Source organism: Vicia villosa, linkage group LG6, assembly GCF_029867415.1.
Source record: "Vicia villosa cultivar HV-30 ecotype Madison, WI linkage group LG6, Vvil1.0, whole genome shotgun sequence".
Lineage (NCBI taxonomy): Eukaryota > Viridiplantae > Streptophyta > Magnoliopsida > Fabales > Fabaceae > Vicia > Vicia villosa.
In genome coordinates this window covers 36,171,890-36,182,087 of record NC_081185.1, presented here as the reverse complement: position 1 = coordinate 36,182,087, position 10,198 = coordinate 36,171,890, and the positions used below count along the sequence as shown (strand labels likewise).

General features: G+C 36.0%; 1 long non-coding RNA gene across 4 annotated transcripts; it reads left to right on the top strand.

Moving 5' to 3' along the window:
- Positions 1 to 391: 391 nt before the first annotated feature.
- On the top strand, positions 392 to 2,770 carry LOC131611449 (uncharacterized). Of its 4 annotated transcripts, XR_009286905.1 has the most exons (6): positions 392 to 573; positions 947 to 1,071; positions 1,206 to 1,243; positions 1,742 to 1,863; positions 2,327 to 2,384; positions 2,497 to 2,770. It is a non-coding gene; the product is annotated as an uncharacterized LOC131611449 (long non-coding RNA). The 4 variants fall into 4 exon arrangements; XR_009286904.1 differs by lacking the exon at positions 2,327 to 2,384; XR_009286907.1 differs by lacking the exon at positions 2,327 to 2,384 and having other exon boundaries at positions 2,487 to 2,770.
- Positions 2,771 to 10,198: the final 7,428 nt, after the last annotated feature.

Here is a 10,198-nt window from a genome sequence, read left to right as displayed (position 1 = left end):
ACACTCGCGACTGTTTGGGCGAACTGTCGCAACTATTTTAACCAATCATCATTCATATTTCTTTTATTCCTTTACTTTCCCAAATTTTTTTAATATATAACATACAAATATATTTAAAAAATGAGAAAGTTTTCAAAACCATCATATTTCTCATTCAACAAACTCAAATTATTTTTCTTGCATCGCCCATTATTTTTGTAATAAATAAAATTTATACATTATTTTGTCTTCACCTTAAAAAAATTGGCCCCAAATATCTACCATTTTTCTTTTATTTTTCCTAAAAAAATTCTAAAAAGAAATTCTTTTGTAACAGTTTATAATAAAATGAATAAAAAAATAAAATAAGAAAGGATCAAAATTAAAAAAAATAAAAAGTAAGAAAGAAACATATTGGAATGAGGTAAAAGGGTAAAAGATTGAAGTTCATCTCTCTCACGCCGATTTCTCTACAACCGCGATATCGCTTTTACGCTGCCGTCTTTGGATTTGCGTCTTGCCTCTCATGTCGGTCTTCATCACCTTCGTCTCTATCCTTTGTCTTTTATAAATTCAACCTATCTCTCTCTTCTGGTAAGATTCACCTTGTTCCTATCTCTTCTCTCTTGTATGTCTCTCTTGCTAGCTTCATGGTTGAACTCTTTGATTATGTTGATTTCATAAACTAGAAAAGTTACTACATAATTTTTCATTTATAATATGTGAAATTGTTATTTTTCTAGGGTTTAAGTTTTTTATGTGTGTTTAATCATAATAATTTTTAGGGTTTTAGTGTCTTGGTTCAAAATTGGGTTCTATGATTTTGATAACATTGTTGTTTTGGACTTTTTATTAGATATCTGAAATGGGTCTTCTTAACTATGATTTGAAGTTGTGTTTGAATTTTGAATTATAAATAATGTTAAACTATATTTGCTTCTAATGATTGTAGTTTTGAACTGTGTAGATATTGATTTGGAAAAATGGCAATGGACTTAAGTGGTATGATTTAGTCAAATGGAATAGACAAAAGGGGGGCTGGTGTTACTTTTGGAATATGGGCAAAAAATCAAGTGTAAAGCTTAAGAAAAGGTGAATAAGATTAATTAAGAAATTATGTTTGAGGAAGGAATAAACATAACAATTTTTAAATAATTAGTTTGAGGAGTTTACTTAAAATCTCTAATTCTCACTAATGCATGTGTTAAATGTTGCTACTATTGTAGGGATTACGACAATCTTTCTCTGCTTGCACATTGATAATGTGAGTGTTGATTTTGTTAATAATGAATGTATCTTATTTGTAAGTGAGAAATGTTTTGTTACTCAATTTTCTCACTTATGTTAAATGTTTCATATTTATTAAAAAAACTATTGTATTGGGCGTAAAGATATGAACTCACCGCAACGTCTTATTATTGTTCACAAATTTAAACGATATTGTTATTATAGCATATGTTGAATTGCTGAAGAAGTTTCATAAAGAGTACAATGAATTCATATTTTACTCTGCACTAGTTTTTTAAGAAATAACCAAATTCATGTTGCCATCCCACAATTCTGTTTGTAAGGTCAAGTTATTGTTTATGTTGTTCTATATCCCATCTTTTATCACCTTAGTCGTGTTATAAATTGTAAGATCACTAGTTCTTGTTCAAGTTATAAACATGATCACTAGTTAAAATCTTGATTTATCATTACATTTTTTCTATACCACATTTTGAAATATCAAATGTGTTTATACTTTATGTTTCCTTTGAAGGTAGTAGAACTCATGGAAGAACTTTGCCATTTTGGAGTTGTTAAGACACATGTAGTGAGGCCTAAAGGAAAATGCCAAGCTACTATAGTTTGGCTGGATGGTCTTGGTGATAATGGTTTGAGGTATGCATATATGCCATCACTGGTTATTATTTTAGGGGCCTGAGTATTTTATAGTATTGGTTTTATTATGAAGCTTCCTTGTATTGAGATTCTAAATAGAATAAATGATATTGGAAAAAGTTGTTAATATTTTGAAATATGGAAATTTGATTTGGAAAAGTATATATAAGATTCTGGACTAATGGACCACTTAATATAACTTGATTTACTACTAAATTAAGTAGCTTGACATGACATAAAAATTGACAAAAGAATATTTATATGACATGACTTAAAAATTAATTAAGATTTTTTCTTTGAACATGAACACAAAAATTACCATTGAATATAATCATTTTTAATCTATATGTTTTAATCTAGTAAATATGTGTTTTAACTCCTAATTTATGCTTACTATATTTTCTTTATTTTAATCTATGTGACCAAAGTAACAATTATTCTAAGCTTGGTTTTGTCATATCAGCTCCTAGAATCACTTTCTCTTTCAAATGTAATTTATGCTCATAGAATCACTTTCAAATGTAAGTTTTATCCTCTCATCTGTCAATGATACATGTAATTTAAATATGATCAAATTTATTTTCACTAAGAAGAAAAATTAAAACGCTGTTATTTGTGCCGAGATGTATGCAGATTAGCTTTGGAAATGGAAGAAGCAAGTTAGATTAAGCAGAAAGAAATGGTACTTGATTCAGCTCTGTCGGATGACCCAACTAAGTCCAATGGTTGCATATATGAATCTTCATTTTACATCTTACATCTGTTGAACTAATGTATAAAGCCTTTTTCTTTTCTTTTTTTCATGTATTATTATAGTTAGTATCAAGCTACTCTGGTTGTGAAAGAGATGTAATAGCAGTAATACTTGTTGTTACTATTAGTAATATTTAAATGATAAGATCTTTTCGGTGGCATGCTTTTGGCTTTTTCTATAGGCTATTCTACATTAGTTTGTTTTTTTTTAATTAATGTATTTAGCGGGGGTTACAAACCTCTGTAATTTGTTTTAAAATTAAATGTAAAATAAATAACGACAGTTGGAAACCGTCGTAACAAACTTTGAAATCAAAACACAATAAAATTCACAACAGTTCAAAACTGTCGCAAACAACTATTTAAGGCGGCTCGCTACCTGTCGCAAATAATTACGACAGTTGGTATGGCGGTTTTAGCAACCATCGCAGTACGGTCTGGCGACACACGTTTTTACGACAGAACCACAACCGTCGCGGCCTGCTATTTGTGGCAGTTCAAACTGTCGTTACTTGCCAAAATTAACCGTCGCAACTTGCTAATTTTCTTGTAGTGGATGTTATGACAAAAAGGGGGAGAAGCGTATGATCTAAATTGATTTAGTATATCAGTTGCTGGGCTTAAGTCTCAACATTCCTAAAAAATATTGCAAAGTCTTTGTCTCTGATAGTTTTGCAGGAATGTGATAATCTGAAAAAGCTCAAAAAGGGGAGAAACAAATGTTTAGAGAATCTTCCAAAGATCTGAAGCAAACAAAGCTTAAAGCACTGATATAAGAAATTACAAGATCTGAAGCAAGCTATGCTCTGATACAAGATCTGAAGCAAGCTACTTTGATGCTCTGATAAGCTAAGTGATCTGAAAGAAAAATTCAAAGCTTTAAAGTTGTCCAATGGAAGCTCTGAAAGAAAGCTCTGAATCATCTGAAGATAAAGTTCAACGTGAAAGTCTCTTCTGAAATGGAAAATACTCAGGGAAGTCTTTTATTTACAAATTCTTCTAGTATTAATTTTAGGGGGAGATTGTTAATCTCAGGGGGAGACATATTCACACACTCTGATTAATATGCTTTTATGCAATATATGTGTATTGTCTTTTTCATCTGATATTCTGGATACAAATTCATATCAATTCTATATGTTTTTGTCATCATCAAAAAGGGGGAGATTGTTAGAACATGAAATGTTCTGATCAATATTTTTAGTTTTGATGATAACATTATATATAAATTTTGTAAAAGAATATGTGGTACTCTAATTATTCACGTTTTCCATTTCAGGAAAAGTCTAAGAGAGTATGCACACAATCAGAATTCAAAAGCTCTGACTCAGAAGATCTGGATGACTTCATCAGAACATGGTCTGGAAGACATCAGAAGATGGTCTTGAGAAAACCAGAACATGATCTGGAAGGCATCAGAAGATGGCAATCAGAAGCAAGACTCTGAAGATATGATGGTATCACGCTACAAGGAACTTCCAAAGTCTAATGACTGAAGTTACAATCTGCACCAACGCTGAAGACTCTGATATTCAACGTCATTCTAATAATCTGAGTCCAGAAGCAAGTACAAGACGGAAAACCTACAACGTCGAATCTGACTGACAAAAGGAACGTTAGAAGCTACAAAAGGCAAAGTCAGCAAGAGCAGTTGAAACAAGGCTCGAGGTAGTTGACAAAAGAGTGAAACATTAAATGCAGCAGTGTACTATTCACACAAAGATGCTCCTCAACAGTCACTTTTCTCATTGCCTATATAAGTGATGCTCTAGATACTGAAGAACTAGAGAGAACTTACGCAAAAGAAACCTTATGCTGCCAAATTTGATTCTCAACGTTATCACACAAACAACAAAGATCTTCATCTTCAACCTCACACAAATTGTAATATCTTAGTGAGTGTTAGAACTTAATTTTGATAGAAAATCACTTGGTGATTATTTCTTATTAAGAAGCACATTAAACTCTTGTAATATTGTTTATAATTTCTGTAAAAGAATTCCTAGAGTGATCAAGTTGTGATCTGTATACTCTAGAAGACTTAGAAGTTGTCTAAGTGGAAAACCATTGTAATCAAGATTGATTAGTGGATTAAATCCTCAGGGGAGGTAAATCTCTCTGTCAGGGGTGGACTGGAGTAGTTTGATTAACAACGAACTAGGATAAAAATAATTGTGTGATTATTTTTTATCTGCCATTTTTTTTAGAAACAACCCTTATTCAATCCCCCATTTCTAAGTGTTTTTCACTCCTTCAATAACCTATTCCCAATTGGACTTGGGCTTACAAATCGCAGCACTCCTTGCTGTTACAAATCTGCAAAAATCTTCTGCTACAATCAAGGTCTTTTTAATCATGAGTTTCCTAATTTATCTCCTAAATTAGACACTGCTGAATCTTATCTTCTGATCTGATTCTTCCTGATTCTTCAATCTTCTGATCTGATTCTTCAATATTCTTTTGACTTTTAAATTTGCGCCACATAGGATTACAAAATATTCCACGAATATCTTGTATCTGTTGAGTAACAAACTGAATCTTCCTTCCAGTTCTGTAGGCGTGATGTCATGAGTTGATGTCATGACATTCCATATAACATCTTGCTTGTACCTATTTTGACCTTTTTATAATTGCAAGATTACACTTGTATTATGTTTTACTGCTATTATGTTTTAGCCAAACATAGATGCCAATCAGCTAATAAAAGTACTAACAATTCTCAAAGCCTCAGCGATTGCATCGTTTCTTCCACCTCTTCCAGCCATTGCTCTGCTTAAATCACCAACAATTTAGTCAGAACAAAAGTATCGACTAGTTATATCGTACATAGTCGCATACACATAGGGAAGACTGACACAAGACTCTAGTCACAACGACCGACTATGCTTTGATACCACTATTGTAACACCCTTCTAAACCCCGCGGCTATTAAATAAATGATTCAGAGTACATGAAAACAAGGGCGTCACAATTTCAAATAAACATCATACGTCTATGTCATGCATTCACTGAAGGAACTCCATCATAAAACTATAACATTTCATGTTAACACAGTGGAAATTAAATCACACAGATGAATTCAACATCTTTAAAACTTTATCCTTCGAAACATCAAAATAAATAACTAGAGTTATAAAACATAAACTCAAAACATCGCGTCCCCAGTGTTACAATATCAGAGCATGATACCTGACGCTAAACTAACGCACTGACTCATGAGCTAATCCTCACCATGTCGGAAAGTCGCTATCCTCAATCTGAAAATGAAAACATGTAAGGGTGAGTCTCATCACAATTAATAAATATTATTGCATTACAAACAACAATATATCATAGTTATATTATTCACCCAATCGTTTCATATCCAGACGTTTCATCATCACACAATCACAACACCATCAAACCATAACATAACACACATTTATCCAGGTCCTGAAAAGTCATGCATATGTATGAACGGACACTGTGTATGTGGTACCAACATCATCAATGGGAATAACCCACCGATCGATCTAACATCATCAAGATACGGCCCTGCCAGCACAATTCCACACAATGGGAATTATGTCCTTCACTGATCGAACACATAATCATGGATACAACCCTCAATAAATGATTATGAATGAATGCAAACATACATAAAACATACTTATACCATCATAAATCTATGAGTAACATCATCTCATACTCACGTTATCATCATCATCATCATCGTCATCAAAGCATGTTTATATATATTAACATCATTCAATTAAATCATAACATCAATCAATAATACAGATTATCTCATCCAGTTCATCATGATCAAAACGGCACTCAAAACAGACCAATATTTTAAAAGTTACGCATCATCAAACTTTCAAAATTTACAAACAGCAAAATTCTGCATTTCACGCTGGCTATACGCGTACCAACAGATCCATATTTCCACACAAACACACATCATACGTGTATCATACGCGTATGAACAGAAGCTGATTTCTTCCCAAAACACAGCATACGCGTACCACAAGGCCATACGCGTACCAGCACTTCACCATACGCGTACAATACGCGTATCAACATAAGGGCGTATTTTGGTGTGTATTGGGATGCGTACCATACGCGTGCCACCCCCTCATACGCGTACCTTACGCGTATCATATGCAAATGGGCAGAAGTCCCAAAAACCTGCAACTTACCCAGTTCGTCTTCCTCGCGATTTCACTGATACAGTCTGCAATTTGGGTTCTAAAACAGAATTTCTGCACTCTTAACCATATAGGATTCATCTATCATCAATAGTATATTAACCTATAATCGATTTTACTCATTACAAACCTAATTCTACTCAATTAATTAGGAATTCACAATCATAGATTCAATCCATAGATGAATACAACAACACAATCACAATACAAAACCCATTGATCTAAACAATATCCCTAATCAACATCATCACCTATAATACGATAAGAAATATTAATTGGAGAGTCTCCCCTTACCTTAGCCAAGAATTCTTGATTGGTCTCTCCCTCTACAGTTCCTCTTTCACGTTCTTCGTGTTCCAAAACCTTCAGTTCTTTCACGTTCTATCTCCTTCCCAACTTCCTTCTTGTTTTATGAAAAATAATATTATAATTATTAAAAGATTTTATTAACTCACACCCATTTTCTGGCTAACATCATCCATTGGCCCAATGCCTTAACCTTTTATTTTCTAATTATATTTTCCATAATTCAAAATAATTCTAATATTAATTCAATTTCCAAATTAAATTAAAATTAAAATATACGGGTGTTACAACTACTACTACTTAGTATGCCTAATGCGAACTCCCTACGACCTCCTTTGTCGCCTATACGCCGCCGCACCGAACGCCTCATTGACCATCCTCTGCACTATGGCAACCGCCTCTAGACCGCCCTCCTCAATGATCCCTCTGTCTAATGCCTCCCGCCCAATCAACTGTATCTGTTGGCATATCGGTAGGAGATCAGTGGCGTGGTCATCCTCGGCCTGCTAGTTCTCCAAGAGCTCCTCGTGCGCTTTCCTAGGTGGACGCCCAGGAGCATCGGGTGTCATGATAGGATGTGACACCTGAAAAAACCATGTCACGTACCCATCTACACAATGCCAGCTCTAGGTGGCCCGCATACGCCGATACTCCTTGGGACTAAATGATTTGCCTAATCCTTAAAGATAGCAGTGAGCTCTCGGCGGGTAATAGTGTCAAGAGCAACCTCAAATGGCGATCTCGGTATCATCTACACACGTCCAAATTGTCGCATGCACTAGTTCGACAGATACCTGACCATGGTGTTAGTCCCACATGTCAACCATCAAGAATATAATGCGATGCGGTCGAATGGGACCACATCACCGTAATCACTGAAGGGCGTCTAGTTGATGTCATTGTGAGTAGTGCGGCCGAGGTATACCCAATATGGCGACACTTTTTTATTCCCCCTTTGGAGAACGTATCATGCAGCCCTAAGCATGGCGTCAGTGTACAAGGGATCGGATCGTAGCCATGAATGCGGTGGAAGTAAGAGATGATCCATCTCTAAAACAGAAATATGATAATATATTAGTACACGTTAACAAATAACGGATTAAATGCGATATAATTAAAAAGAAATGTATCGTGAGGAGTGTGCAAGAGCCATTCAACTGTCTGGTTCTTCAGTTGCATGTTTCATTCAGCTTCTAGTAGAGGTATACCAGAATGGCAACCCCCCAGTTCCACTCGTGAACTATACTCAAATCCATAAAGTACCAGAGGTATGTCACGTACACGTAGGTTGCACTTTTGTCCACAAAGAGGGACGTGCCAACCAAGATCATGAACCAACACTGCAACGCACAGGCTCGGTGGTACTCAACAAAAACCGCATCCCCCTCATCCTCGGCCCCAGTTGTCGCCACCAAGTGGTGCTCATAAATCTCCTTCAGGGTGGAAAATCGGACATGCGCCCCATTCGTCGTCTTGCACTCATAATCGGCCATGTACGGGTCCATACCCAGATAATCCACCATCCACTCGATGGCCTCAACCCTCTGTATCTGGAAATGGTCCAATAACCTCCCTCTGATGGGCAGGTGGAGCAGACAGGCCACATCGTGTAGTGTGATTGTCAACTCTCCAACAGGAAAGTGGAAAGACGACGTCTCTTTGTGCCAACTTTCGGCAAATGCCCTCTGCATGTCGTGGCTTATGGTAACATATCCGGTACAGCATAACCCGCCAAGTCCAGATCCAGCAACAACATCATTAAACCACTCATCTTGTGGTTTAAATAGTTCAAATATTTTTCGCGAATGGTTCACGGATTGTATGGAAAGTCGTTCCTGTCAGAACAACAAAAAAACAAGAATGTTAGTTGTTATTGGATCATAGATAAACCGTTTAAATTCAAATATTTGTAAGTAAACCGTTTAAATTAAAAAAAAAACCTTGCCATCCCAAATATGTCGAGCGGCATGGTCATAATAGCATATCAAGACGGGTCTGTCTGAAGGCCCTCCCGGGTAGGCACCATCCTGTGCGTCCTGACATCGTCCTGGGCATCATCATCGTGCTCAGGGTGAACCTCGGGTACCACCTTCTCCTCATGTACCTCCTCCTCCTCCTCCCGACTAACCTCACGAGAGGAAGACACCCGAGACAGCCGACTTCTCGGTGCAGATGAGGATCTTGTAGGCGCCTCATCCATTTCGCTTGGACTAGGACTCGACCCCGTCCCCGAGTCACGGCTTGTTGTGCGTCTCTCTCGCGCTGAGTTGAGGCTGTCTGGGTTGGCCTCCCCTGTCTAAGTTGATGGGTCGGTGGCTAGTTGTCAACCATTTTCCTGAAAACAAAGCCATTGGTAAGAGTATGAAATAGATTTGAAAATAAATAAAAAACAACTCTGAGGACATTTCGGAAGTGCATATTCGAAATTGGTTTAGCGGGATTTCGGATATGCACTTCCGAAATAACATGCGAACAGCTATTGTTGTTCAACTTCCATTTCTTGCCCTAACTCATCCAAAATCCAATTTTTTTTATCTAAACACTAACATTGAGCATCACCAACATCAACCTACACATTAATCTAAATTCTAACAATCCTAAACAACAATGAGGTAGAGATAGAAAGTATTGGAAACTCACAAATATTTGGAGCTTTGAGTAGAACTTGAAATGGGCTTTGAGAATGTAGGAGTGCTTGAATGGAACTTGTAGAGTAGGCTTACTTCAATGGAACTTGATAAAAATGGGATTGAAGTGAAATTTTAGTGTTTGAAGAGAAAATTTTGCGTTTGTAAACAATGGGGGTGGCTGTTTGCGTTTTATGAAATAACTCAAACTATTTCGGATATGCATATCCGGATTCACATTTTTTTAAAAGGGTGACTTCGGATATGCATATGCGAAGTCACTCTTTTTGAAAAAAGTGAATTTGAATATGCATATCCAAAATAAAGAGGTATTTTGAAATTTTCACTGCAGGTCTGTCAGAAGGTATATGGGTGCAACGAGAAATTCTCTATTATTCAGCCAAACATATAGCATAGGCCTGAATGATACTATTTAGACAAGACAAGTAATTTTTTAAA